Here is a 14,504-nt window from a genome sequence, read left to right on the forward strand (position 1 = left end):
ATACAGGTGTCAGTAATACCTCTCATGTCTGTCTATACAGGTGTCAGTAATACCTCTCCTGTCTGTCTATACAGGATTCAGTAATACCTCTCATGTCTGTCTATACAGGAGTCAGTAATACCTCTCCTGTCTGTCTATACAGGTGTCAGTAATACCTCTCCTGTCTGTCTATACAGGTGTCAGTAATACCTCTCATGTCTGTCTATGCAGGTGTCAGTAATACCTCTCCTGTCTGTCTATACAGGATTCAGTAATACCTCTCATGTCTGTCTATACAGGAGTCAGTAATACCTCTCCTGTCTGTCTATACAGGAGTCAGTATGGGGGTGAGAGAGAGACGGATGGGGAAAGAGAAAGAGAAAGATTGGGTGAGAGAGTGAGGGATTAGGGTGAGAGAGAGGGATGGGGGAGAGAGAGAAGGATAGAGGTGAGAGAGAGGGATGGGGAGAGAGAGAAGGATAGAGGTGAGAGAGAGGGATGGGGAGAGAGAGAGAATGATGGGGTGAGAGAGAAGGATGGGGAGAGAGAGAGAATGATGGGGGAAGAGAGAGAGAGAAGGATTGGGTGAGAGAGAGTGAGAGTGAACAACAACAGCAGAACCTGAGACAGATCTGCATTTCCTGACAAAATACACTGCTCAAAAAAGTAAAGGGAACACTTAAACAACACAATGTAACTCCAAGTCATTCACACTTCTGTGAAATCAAACTGTCCACTTAGGAAGCAACACTGATTGACAATAAATTTCACATCCTGTTGTGCAAATGAAATAGACAACAGGTGGAAATTATAGGCAATTAGCAAGACACCCCCAATAAAGGAGTGGTTCTGCAGGTGGTGACCACAGACCACTTCTCAGTTCCTATGCTTCCTGGCTGAGGTTTTGGTCACTTTTGAATGCTGGCGGTGCTTTCACTCTAGTGGTAGCATGAGACGGAGTCTACAACCCACACAAGTGGCTCAGGTAGTGCAGCTCATCCAGGATGGCACATCAATGCGAGCTGTGGCAAGAAGGTTTGCTGTGTCTGTCAGCGTAGTGTCCAGAGCATGGAGGCGCTACCAGGAGACAGGCCAGTACTTCAGGAGACGTGGAGGAGGCCGTAGGAGGGCAACAACCCAGCTGCAGGACTGCTATCTCCGTCTTTGCGCAAGTAGGAGCAGGAGGAGCACTGCCAGAGCCCTGCAAAATGACCTCCAGCAGGCCACAAATGTGCATGTGTCTGCTCAAACGGTCAGAAACAGACTCCATGAGGGTGGTATGAAGGCCCGACGTCCACAGGTGGGGGTTGTGCTTTACAGCCCAACACCGTGCAGGATGTTTTGCATTGGCCAGAGAACACCAAGATTGGCAAATTCGCCACTGGCGCCCTGTGCTCTTCACAGATGAAAGCAGGTTCACACTGAGCATATGTGACAGACGTGACAGAGTCTGGAGACACCGTGGAGAACGTTCTGCTGCCTGCAACATCCTCCAGCATGACCGGTTTGGCGGTGGGTCAGTCATGGTGTGGGGTGGCATTTCTTTGGGGGGCCTCCATGTGCTCGCCAGAGGTAGCCTGACTGCCATTAGGTACCGAGATGAGATCCTCAGACCCCTTGTGAGACCATATGCTCGTGCGGTTGGCCCTGGGTTCCTCCTAATGCAAGACCATGCTAGACCTCATTTGGCTGGAGTGTGTCAGCAGTTCCTGCAAGAGGAAGGCATTGATGCTATGGACTGGCCCGCCCATTCCCCAGACCTGAATCCAATTGAGCACATCTGGGATATCATGTCTCGCTCCATCCACCAATGCCACGTTGCACCACAGACTGTCCAGGAGTTGGCGGATGCTTTAGTCCAGGTCTGGGAGGAGATCCCTCAGGAGACCATCCGCCACCTCATCAGGAGCATGCCCAGGCGTTGTTGGGAGGTCATACAGGCACGTGGAGGCCACACACACTACTGAGCCTCATTTTGACTTGTTTTAAGGACATTACATCAAAGTTGGATCAGCCTGTAGTGTGGTTTTCCACTTTAATTTTGAGTGTGACTCCAAATCCAGACCTCCATGGATTGATACATTTGATTTCCATTGATAATTTTTGTGTGATTTTGTTGTCAGCACATTCAACTATGTAAAGAAAAGTATTTAATAAGAATATTTAATTCATTCAGATCTAGGATGTGTTAGTTTAGTGTGCCCTTTATTTTTTTGAGCAGTGTATATAAAATAGAAAACAATTAGAGAGTGCAATTTCCACAAATTTGTAACCCTCATTGAAGGTTTCAAAGACCTCTCTGATGAGGATAGGCTACCCGTCCTGTTGGGGGAGGACGCAGAGAGCATTGAGTTGGTAACTGCCATAATATGAGGGACAGTGTCTGACAGACCAATCAACATGCACATTTCCTCTATTGTATGCTTATTGTTCAATGTGGTTATTTTGACCCTTGGTTATTGTTGTTACTGTTGTCCCAGTGACAATTTTGATTCTTATTATTTTATTATTGTATATCTCCAAATTAAGCTTTGGCAGTATGTACGTTGTTACATCATGCCACCATAGCAAATTGAATTGAATTGAAAAATGTAATTGAGATGGATGAGGAGAGAGAGAAATAAGAGATGGAGGGATGGGGAAAGAGAGAGAGAGGGATGGGGGTGAGAGAGAGAGAGGGATGGGGTGAGAGAGAGAGAGGGATGGGGTGAGAGAGAGAGAGAGAGAGAGATGCGGAGAGAGAGAGGGATGGGGAGAGAGCGAGGGATGGGGAGAGAGAGAGGGATGGGGAGAGAGCGAGGGATGGGTTGAGAGAGAGAGAGAGAGGGATGGGGTGAGAGAGAGCGATGGGGTGAGAGAGTGAGGGATGGGGTGGGACAGAGAGAGGGAGAGAGAGGGATGGGGGAGAGAGAGAGAGAAGGATGGGGGAGAGAGAGAGGGATGGGGAGAGAGAGTGAGGGATGGGGTGAGAGAGTGAGGGATGGGGTGGGACAGAGAGAGAGAGAGAGGGAGGGATGGGGGAGAGAGAGAGACAGAGGGATGGGGGAGAGAGAGAGACAGAGGGATGGGGGAGAGAGAGACAGAGGGATGGGGGAGAGAGAGAGAGAGAGAGGGATGGGGGAGAGAGAGGGATGGGGGAGAGGGAGAGGGATGGGGGAGAGAGAGAGGGATGGGGGAGAGACAGAGGGATCAGGGAGAGAGAGAGACAGAGGGATGGGGAGAGACAGAGGGATGGGGGAGAGGGAGAGGGATGGGGGAGAGAGAGAGGGATGGGGAGAGAGAGAGGGATGGGGGAGAGAGAGAGAGAGACAGAGGGATGGGGGAGAGAGAGAGACAGAGGGAAGGGGGAGAGAAAGAGAGAGAGGGATGGGGGAGAGAGAGAGACAGAGGGATGGGGGAGAGAGAGAGAGAGAGGGATGGGAGAGAGAGAGTGGGGATGGTTGCACATGCAATAAATGACTAGATAAGCTGCCTGGCTCTTATTCACACTGGATGCTCCAAAGATTCTGGCTGGCAGACTTCCTCTCCTCTGCATCCATCACCGCCTCCTCTCTCCTTCTGTTTAAGTTGGAGTTATGGCAATCAGATGAAATGGGTTCACTTCAAATAGACACCATGTGAAAGTAAATGGAACTCAAACTGTATACTGTAGATGTGGTGAGTGGTGGTTTGACTGGGTCTACAGTTGTAGTTTGTAGGGTGTTCTGCATTGGGATGTTGCACAGCTTCCTATTCAGGTACCAGATAGCAGTCTGTCACTGTAGAGATGTGTAGGAGAGGAATGTAGGATATCCACATAGGTGTTGTAAGATGAAGATCACACACACACTCTTTCTTCCTGTCTCTCAAAGAAGTTGCTGTTTCTCTGTCATAAACCCAGAAGCATACAGGCCAAACACAGATCAGATTAGCAGAGAAAGAGAGGAAAGAGCAAGAACAAGCCTTTAGATCATTTAATTTGCCAGATTTGCTAAATATTTTGAAGTACAGGATTGTATAGTCAACAGGCTGAGTTGACTTTCCCTTTTTTTACTAGCATTCTATACTGATTTACTGCCTGCCTGTACTACTGCACTCCGTGCAGGGTAGGTCAGAAACCATTCTATACTGATTTACTGCCTGCCTGTACTACTGCCCTCCTTGCAGGGTAGGTCAGAAACCATTCTATACTGATTTACTGCCTGCCTGTACTACTGCCCTCCATGCAGGGTAGGTCAGAAACCATTCTATACTGATTTACTGCCTGCCTGTACTACTGCCCTCCGTGCAGGGTAGGTCAGAAACCATTCTATACTGATTTACTGCCTGCCTGTACTACTGCCCTCCGTGCAGGGTAGGTCAGAAACCATTCTATACTGATTTACTGCCTGCCTGTACTACTGCCCTCCTTGCAGGGTAGGTCAGAAACCATTCTATACTGATTTACTGCCTGCCTGTACTACTGCCCTCCGTGCAGGGTAGGTCAGAAACCATTCTATACTGATTTACTGCCTGCCTGTACTACTGCCCTCCGTGCAGGGTAGGTCAGAAACCATTCTATACTGATTTACTGCCTGCCTGTACTACTGCCCTCCGTGCAGGGTAGGTCAGAAACCATTCTATACTGATTTACTGCCTGCCTGTACTACTGCCCTCCGTGCAGGGTAGGTCAGAAACCATTCTATACTGATTTACTGCCTGACTGTACTACTGCCCTCCTTGCAGGGTAGGTCAGAAACCATTCTATACTGATTTACTGCCTGACTGTACTACTGCACTCCGTGCAGGGTAGGTCAAAAACCATTCTATACTGATTTACTGCCTGACTGTACTACTGCCCTCCATGCAGGGTAGATCAGAAACCATTCTATACTGATTTACTGCCTGCCTGTACTACTGCCCTCTGTGCAGGGTAGGTCAGAAACCATTCTATACTGATTTACTGCCTGCCTGTACTACTGCCCTCCGTGCAGGGTAGGTCAAAAACCATTCTATACTGATTTACTGCCTGACTGTACTACTGCCCTCCATGCAGGGTAGATCAGAAACCATTCTATACTGATTTACTGCCTGCCTGTACTACTGCCCTCCGTGCAGTGTAGGTCAGAAACCATTCTATACTGATTTACTGCCTGCCTGTACTACTGCCCTCCTTGAAGGGTAGGTCAGAAACCATTCTATACTGATTTACTGCCTGCCTGTACTACTGCCCTCCGTGCAGGGTAGGTCAGAAACCATTCTATACTGATTTACTGCCTGCCTGTACTACTGCCCTCCGTGCAGGGTAGGTCAGAAACCATTTTATACTGATTTACTGCCTGACTGTACTACTGCCCTCCGTGCAGTGTAGGTCAGAAACCATTCTATACTGATTTACTGCCTGACTGTACTACTGCCCTCCGTGCAGTGTAGGTCAGAAACCATTCTATACTGATTTACTGCCTGCCTGTACTACTGCCCTCCGTGCAGGGTAGGTCAGAAACCATTCTATACTGATTTACTGCCTGCCTGTACTACTGCCCTCCGTGCAGGGTAGGTCAGAAACCATTCTATACTGATTTACTGCCTGCCTGTACTACTGCCCTCCGTGCAGGGTAGGTCAGAAACCATTCTATACTGATTTACTGCCTGCCTGTACTACTGCCCTCCATGCAGGGTAGGTCAGAAACCAGTCAGAAACCATTCAGACAGAAAAACATTGGAGATGTGCCACCCCTGGGGAACTGGGTGGGTGTAGTTGTTGTGACAGACACAGACAGAGAGAGCATCTCCTCCAAAGAGTTTAGACAATGGAAGCAGATGTAGAACATGACCAGCATGCTGTGTGTCCGGGCTGTATAGTAGATGTAGGACATGACCAGTAGGCTGTGTGTCCGGGCTGTATAGTAGATGTAGAACATGACCAGTAGGCTGTGTGTCCGGGCTGTATAGTAGATGTAGGACATGACCAGTAGGCTCTGTGTGTCCGGGCTGTATAATAGATGTAGGACATGACCAGTAGGCTCTGTGTGTCCGGGCTGTATAATAGATGTAGGACATGACCAGTAGGCTCTGTGTTTCCGGGCTGTATAGTAGATGTAGGACATGACCAGTAGGCTCTGTGTTTCCGGGCTGTATAGTAGATATAGGACATGACCAGCAGGCTCTGTGTGTCCGGGCTGTATAGTAGATGTAGAATATGACCAGTAGGCTGTGTTTCCGGGCTGTATAGTAGATGTAGGACATGACCAGTAGGCTCTGTGTTTCCGGGCTGTATAGTAGAGTTAGGACATGACCAGTAGGCTCTGTGTTTCCGGGCTGTATAGTAGATGTAGGACATGACCAGTAGGCTCTGTGTTTCCGGGCTGTATAGTAGATGTAGGACATGACCAGTAGGCTGTGTGTCCGGGCTGTATAGTAGATGTAGAATATGACCAGTAGGCTGTGTGTCCGGGCTGTATAGTAGATGTAGGACATGACCAGTAGGCTCTGTGTTTCCGGGCTGTATAGTAGATGTAGGACATGACCAGTAGGCTCTGTGTTTCCGGGCTGTATAGTAGATGTAGGACATGACCAGTAGGCTGTGTGTCCGGGCTGTATAGTAGATGTAGAATATGACCAGTAGGCTGTGTGTCCGGGCTGTATAGTAGATGTAGGACATGACCAGTAGGCTGTGTGTCCGGGCTGTATAGTAGATGTAGGACATGACCAGTAGGCTGTGTGTCTGGGCTGTATAGTAGATGTAGAACATGACCAGTAGGCTGTGTGTCCGGGCTGTATAGTAGATGTAGGACATGACCAGTAGGCTGTGTGTCCGGGCTGTATAGTAGATGTAGGACGTGACCAGTAGGCTGTGTGTCTGGGCTGTATAGTAGATGTAGGACATGACCAGTAGGCTGTGTGTCCGGGCTGTATAGTAGATGTAGAACATGACCAGTAGGCTGTGTGTCCGGGCTTGATAGTAGATTTAGAACATGACCAGTAGGCTCTCTGTTTCCGTGCTGTATAGTAGATGTAGGACATGACCAGTAGGCTGTGTTTCCGGGCTGTATAGTAGATGTAGAACATGACCAGTAGGCTGTGTGTCCGGGCTGTATAGTAGATGTAGAACATGACCAGTAGGCTCTGTGTTTCCGGGCTGTATAGTAGATGTAGAACATGACCAGTAGGCTGTGTGTCCGGGCTGTATAGTAGATGTAGGACATGACCAGTAGGCTGTGTGTCCGGGCTATATAGTAGATGTAGGACATGACCAGTAGGCTGTGTGTCCGGGCTGTATAGTAGATGTAGAACATGACCAGTAGGCTGTGTGTCCGGGCTGTATAGTAGATGTAGGACATGACCAGTAGGCTCTGTGTTTCCGGGTTGTATAGTAGATGTAGGACATGACCAGTAGGCTGTGTGTCCGGGCTGTATAGTAGATGAAGAATATGACCAGTAGGCTGTGTGTCCGGGCTGTATAGTAGATGTAGGACATGACCAGTAGGCTCTGTGTTTCCGGGCTGTATAGTAGATGTAGGACATGACCAGTAGGCTCTGTGTTTCCGGGCTGTATAGTAGATGTAGGACGTGACCAGTAGGCTGTGTGTCCGGGCTGTATAGTAGATGTAGAACATGACCAGTAGGCTGTGTGTTTCCGGGCTGTATAGTAGATGTAGAACATGACCAGTAGGCTGTGTGTCCGGGCTTGATAGTAGATGTAGAATATGACCAGTAGGCTCTCTGTTTCCGTGCTGTATAGTAGATGTAGGACATGACCAGTAGGCTGTGTTTCCGGGCTGTATAGTAGATGTAGAACATGACCAGTAGGCTGTGTGTCCGGGCTGTATAGTAGATGTAGAACATGACCAGTAGGCTCTCTGTTTCCGGGCTGTATAGTAGATGTAGGACATGACCAGTAGGCTGTGTGTCCGGGCTGTATAGTAGATGTAGGACATGACCAGTAGGCTCTGTGTGTCCGGGCTGTATAGTAGATGTAGAACATGACCAGTAGGCTGTGTGTAAGGGCTGTATAGTAGATGTAGGACATGACCAGGAGGCTCTGTGTTTCCGGGCTGTATAGTAGATGTAGAACATAACCAGTAGGCTGTGTGTCCGGGCTGTATAGTAGATGTAGGACATGACCAGTAGGCTGTGTGTCCGGGCTGTATAGTAGATGTAGGACATGACCAGTAGGCTCTGTGTTTCCGGGCTGTATAGTAGATGTAGAACATGACCAGTAGGCTGTGTGTCCGGGCTGTATAGTAGATGTAGGACATGACCAGTAGGCTGTGTGTCCGGGCTGTATAGTAGATGTAGAACATGACCAGTTGGCTGTGTGTCCGGGCTGTATAGTAGATGTAGGACATGACCAGTAGGCTCTGTGTGTCCGGGCTGTATAGTAGATGTAGAACATGACCAGTAGGCTGTGTGTCAGGGCTGTATAGTAGATGTAGGACATGACCAGTAGGCTCTGTGTTTCCGGGCTGTATAGTAGATGTAGAACATAACCAGTAGGCTGTGTGTCCGGGCTGTATAGTAGATGTAGAACATGACCAGTAGGCTGTGTGTCCGGGCTGTATAGTAGATGTAGGACATGACCAGTAGGCTCTGTGTGTCCGGGCTGTATAATAGATGTAGGACATGACCAGTAGGCTCTGTGTTTCCGGGCTGTATAGTAGATGTAGGACATGACCAGTAGGCTCTGTGTTTCCGGGCTGTATAGTAGATATAGGACATGACCAGCAGGCTCTGTGTGTCCGGGCTGTATAGTAGATGTAGAATATGACCAGTAGGCTGTGTTTCCGGGCTGTATAGTAGATGTAGGACATGACCAGTAGGCTCTGTGTTTCCGGGCTGTATAGTAGAGTTAGGACATGACCAGTAGGCTCTGTGTTTCCGGGCTGTATAGTAGATGTAGGACATGACCAGTAGGCTCTGTGTTTCCGGGCTGTATAGTAGATGTAGGACATGACCAGTAGGCTGTGTGTCCGGGCTGTATAGTAGATGTAGAATATGACCAGTAGGCTGTGTGTCCGGGCTGTATAGTAGATGTAGGACATGACCAGTAGGCTCTGTGTTTCCGGGCTGTATAGTAGATGTAGGACATGACCAGTAGGCTCTGTGTTTCCGGGCTGTATAGTAGATGTAGGACATGACCAGTAGGCTGTGTGTCCGGGCTGTATAGTAGATGTAGAATATGACCAGTAGGCTGTGTGTCCGGGCTGTATAGTAGATGTAGGACATGACCAGTAGGCTGTGTGTCCGGGCTGTATAGTAGATGTAGGACATGACCAGTAGGCTGTGTGTCTGGGCTGTATAGTAGATGTAGAACATGACCAGTAGGCTGTGTGTCCGGGCTGTATAGTAGATGTAGGACATGACCAGTAGGCTGTGTGTCCGGGCTGTATAGTAGATGTAGGACGTGACCAGTAGGCTGTGTGTCTGGGCTGTATAGTAGATGTAGGACATGACCAGTAGGCTGTGTGTCCGGGCTGTATAGTAGATGTAGAACATGACCAGTAGGCTGTGTGTCCGGGCTTGATAGTAGATTTAGAACATGACCAGTAGGCTCTCTGTTTCCGTGCTGTATAGTAGATGTAGGACATGACCAGTAGGCTGTTTTTCCGGGCTGTATAGTAGATGTAGAACATGACCAGTAGGCTGTGTGTCCGGGCTGTATAGTAGATGTAGAACATGGCCAGTAGGCTCTGTGTTTCCGGGCTGTATAGTAGATGTAGAACATGACCAGTAGGCTGTGTGTCCGGGCTGTATAGTAGATGTAGGACATGACCAGTAGGCTGTGTGTCCGGGCTATATAGTAGATGTAGGACATGACCAGTAGGCTGTGTGTCCGGGCTGTATAGTAGATGTAGAACATGACCAGTAGGCTGTGTGTCCGGGCTGTATAGTAGATGTAGGACATGACCAGTAGGCTCTGTGTTTCCGGGTTGTATAGTAGATGTAGGACATGACCAGTAGGCTGTGTGTCCGGGCTGTATAGTAGATGAAGAATATGACCAGTAGGCTGTGTGTCCGGGCTGTATAGTAGATGTAGGACATGACCAGTAGGCTCTGTGTTTCCGGGCTGTATAGTAGATGTAGGACATGACCAGTAGGCTCTGTGTTTCCGGGCTGTATAGTAGATGTAGGACGTGACCAGTAGGCTGTGTGTCCGGGCTGTATAGTAGATGTAGAACATGACCAGTAGGCTGTGTGTTTCCGGGCTGTATAGTAGATGTAGAACATGACCAGTAGGCTGTGTGTCCGGGCTTGATAGTAGATGTAGAATATGACCAGTAGGCTCTCTGTTTCCGTGCTGTATAGTAGATGTAGGACATGACCAGTAGGCTGTGTTTCCGGGCTGTATAGTAGATGTAGAACATGACCAGTAGGCTGTGTGTCCGGGCTGTATAGTAGATGTAGAACATGACCAGTAGGCTCTCTGTTTCCGGGCTGTATAGTAGATGTAGGACATGACCAGTAGGCTGTGTGTCCGGGCTGTATAGTAGATGTAGGACATGACCAGTAGGCTCTGTGTGTCCGGGCTGTATAGTAGATGTAGAACATGACCAGTAGGCTGTGTGTAAGGGCTGTATAGTAGATGTAGGACATGACCAGGAGGCTCTGTGTTTCCGGGCTGTATAGTAGATGTAGAACATAACCAGTAGGCTGTGTGTCCGGGCTGTATAGTAGATGTAGGACATGACCAGTAGGCTGTGTGTCCGGGCTGTATAGTAGATGTAGGACATGACCAGTAGGCTCTGTGTTTCCGGGCTGTATAGTAGATGTAGAACATGACCAGTAGGCTGTGTGTCCGGGCTGTATAGTAGATGTAGGACATGACCAGTAGGCTGTGTGTCCGGGCTGTATAGTAGATGTAGAACATGACCAGTTGGCTGTGTGTCCGGGCTGTATAGTAGATGTAGGACATGACCAGTAGGCTCTGTGTGTCCGGGCTGTATAGTAGATGTAGAACATGACCAGTAGGCTGTGTGTCAGGGCTGTATAGTAGATGTAGGACATGACCAGTAGGCTCTGTGTTTCCGGGCTGTATAGTAGATGTAGAACATAACCAGTAGGCTGTGTGTCCGGGCTGTATAGTAGATGTAGAACATGACCAGTAGGCTGTGTGTCCGGGCTGTATAGTAGATGTAGGACATGACCAGTAGGCTCTGTGTTTCCGGGCTGTATAGTAGATGTAGAACATGACCAGTAGGCTGTGTGTCCGGGCTGTATAGTAGATGTAGGACATGACCAGTAGGCTCTGTGTGTCCGGGCTGTATAGTAGATGTAGGACATGACCAGTAGACTGTGTGACCAGGCTGTATAGTAGATGTAGGACATGACCAGTAGGCTCTGTGTGTCCGGGCTGTATAGTAGATGTAGAACATGACCAGTAGGCTGTGTGTCCTGGCTGTATAGTAGATATAGGACATGACCAGTAAGCTCTGTGTTTCCGGGCTGTATAGGCCGTACACCATATTCCCATGGGAATATAACCCCAGGACCATTTTTATGACATTGCTACTGATGTAGGCTAGTTCATTTGACTCATTAAAGTAACACCACGGTCTGCTTTCATTCAGTCTGAGTTAAGCTGAGCTGAATGTTAAGTTGTAAAAGGAAAAATCCATGCACAGAACAATAAATTAACATAATAAAATATAATCAACAAATGTGTCTGTTTAAACTAGAGATCTGTGTTTTTGTGTGGGCTACATCTCAGTCCACCGCATCCACCTTCTGCATCCCCCGGTGGAAAGTGGCAGAGCTATAGCGCTGTTTGTCGGAACAGGACACATCCCGAAAAGTCTTCTCACGAAAATGTCTGTAGCGTCCAAAATAATATGAACACTCTACGGAAAGATGAGACTCTCACAAACATGATGGGGTTCCCTGTTTTGCTCTATGACCCCCACAAGCCCAACATTTTGCTCTATGACCCCCCCAAGCCCCACGGGACTGAAGTCGATACCGTCAATGTGCCAACTTCTGTGTAGCGTCCAAACTGTTTGGGCTACAAACTAATACAAACCACCATGAAAGGTGAGATTTTCATGACTAGGAATGTGTTCTATAATCCCCACAAGTGTCACGGGACTCGTCTGAAGGAAACCTGGAACCGGTTTAAAAAAGGAATGGAAATATGGAAGTAATTTTGTTTAACCCTTCAAAAAATGGGTTAAAACATATAAGAAATAACGTGATCTACTAGACTTAGGACAGACACTATACTAAAATATCCTGATCTCCTAGACTTAGGACAGACACCATAGTAAAATATCCTGATCTCCTAGACTTAGGACAGATACTATACTAAAATTTCAAGATCTCCTAGACTTAGGACAGACACAATACTAAAATATCCTGATCTCCTAGACTTAGGACAGACACTATACTAAAATAACCTGATCTCCTAGACTTAGGACAGACACTATACTAAAATAACCTGATCTCCTAGACTTAGGACAGACACTATACTAAAATATCCTGATCTCCTAGACTTAGGACAGACACTATACTAAAATATCCTGATCTCCTAGACTTAGGACAGACACTATACTAAAATATCCTGATCTCCTAGACTTAGGACAGACACTATACTAAAATATCCTGATCTCCTAGACTTAGGACAGACACTATAGTAAAATATCCTGATCTCCTAGACTTAGGACAGATAATATACTAAAATAACCTGATCTCTTAGACTTAGGACAGACACTATACTAAAAGATCCTGATCTCCTAGACTTAGGACAGATACTATACTAAAATATCCTGATCTCCTAGACTTAGGACAGACACTATACTAAAATATCCTGATCTCCTAGACTTAGGACAGACACTATACTAAAATAACCTGATCTCCTAGACTTAGGACAGACACTATACTAAAATATCCTGATCTCCTAGACTTAGGACAGACACTATACTAAAATATCCTGATCTCCTAGACTTAGGACAGACACTATACTAAAATATCCTGATCTCCTAGACTTAGGACAGACACTATACTAAAATATCCTGATCTCCTAGACTTAGGACAGACACTATACTAAAATATCCTGATCTCCTAGACTTAGGACAGACACTATACTAAAATATCCTGATCTCCTAGACTTAGGACAGACACTATACTAAAATATCCTGATCTCCTAGACTTAGGACAGACACTATACTAAAACATCCTGATCTCCTAGACTTAGGACAGATACTATACTAAAATTTCCTGATCTCCTAGACTTAGGACAGACACTATACTAAAATATCCTGATCTCCTAGACTTAGGACAGACACTATACTAAAATAACCTGATCTCCTAGACTTAGGACAGACACTATACTAAAATAACCTGATCTCCTAGACTTAGGACAGACACTATACTAAAATATCCTGATCTCCTAGACTTAGGACAGACACTATACTACAATTTCCTGATCTCCTAGACTTAGGACAGACCCTATACTAAAATATCCTGATCTCCTAGACTTAGGACAGACACTATACTAAAATAACCTGATCTCCTAGACTTAGGACAGACACTATACTAAAATAACCTGATCTCCTAGACTTAGGACAGATACTATACTAAAATTTCCTGATCTCCTAGACTTAGGACAGACACTATACTAAAATATCCTGATCTCCTAGACTTAGGACAGACACTATACTAAAATATCCTGATCTCCTAGACTTAGGACAGACACTATAGTAAAATATCCTGATCTCCTAGACTTAGGACAGATAATATACTAAAATAACCTGATCTCTTAGACTTAGGACAGACACTATACTAAAAGATCCTGATCTCCTAGACTTAGGACAGATACTATACTAAAATATCCTGATCTCCTAGACTTAGGACAGACACTATACTAAAATAACCTGATCTCCTAGACTTAGGACAGACACTATACTAAAATAACCTGATCTCCTAGACTTAGGACAGACACTATACTAAAATATCCTGATCTCCTAGACTTAGGACAGACACTATACTAAAATATCCTGATCTCCTAGACTTAGGACAGACACTATACTAAAATATCCTGATCTCCTAGACTTAGGACAGACACTATACTAAAATATCCTGATCTCCTAGACTTAGGACAGACACTATACTAAAATATCCTGATCTCCTAGACTTAGGACAGACACTATACTAAAAGATCCTGATCTCCTAGACTTAGGACAGACACTATACTAAAATATCCTGATCTCCTAGACTTAGGACAGACACTATACTAAAAGATCCTGATCTCCTAGACTTAGGACAGATACTATACTAAAATTTCCTGATCTCCTAGACTTAGGACAGACACTATACTAAAATATCCTGATCTCCTAGACTTAGGACAGACACTATACTAAAATAACCTGATCTCCTAGACTTAGGACAGACACTATACTAAAATAACCTGATATCCTAGACTTAGGACAGACACTATACTAAAATATCCTGATCTCCTAGACTTAGGACAGACACTATACTACAATTTCCTGATCTCCTAGACTTAGGACAGACCCTATACTAAAATATCCTGATCTCCTAGACTTAGGACAGACACTAAACTAAAATATCCTGAT

This window comes from Oncorhynchus mykiss, chromosome 23 (assembly GCF_013265735.2).
Source record: "Oncorhynchus mykiss isolate Arlee chromosome 23, USDA_OmykA_1.1, whole genome shotgun sequence".
NCBI lineage: Eukaryota > Metazoa > Chordata > Actinopteri > Salmoniformes > Salmonidae > Oncorhynchus > Oncorhynchus mykiss.